Consider the following 242-nt stretch of genomic DNA (forward strand, 5'->3'; position numbering starts at 1 on the left):
TGCTCGAAAGGCTGAAGTCTAATTTGTTTCCTTGGCTTCCTCTACATTCTGGTGATCAGGTATTTGATGCCTGAAAAGCAAATTCTAGAAGCTTTATGTCATCTTAAGCTGCTCCCTCACTCTGCTCTGAGGTTGAGAGCCTGTACCCTGTAATTTTGTTGTATAGTTGTTGGCCATGCTTGATTTTTTAAATTTATTTTATTTTTAGCAGGGGGGAGTGGGGAGGAAGGGGTGAGGGAGCA

This window comes from Nyctibius grandis, chromosome 9, assembly GCF_013368605.1.
Source record: "Nyctibius grandis isolate bNycGra1 chromosome 9, bNycGra1.pri, whole genome shotgun sequence".
Lineage (NCBI taxonomy): Eukaryota > Metazoa > Chordata > Aves > Nyctibiiformes > Nyctibiidae > Nyctibius > Nyctibius grandis.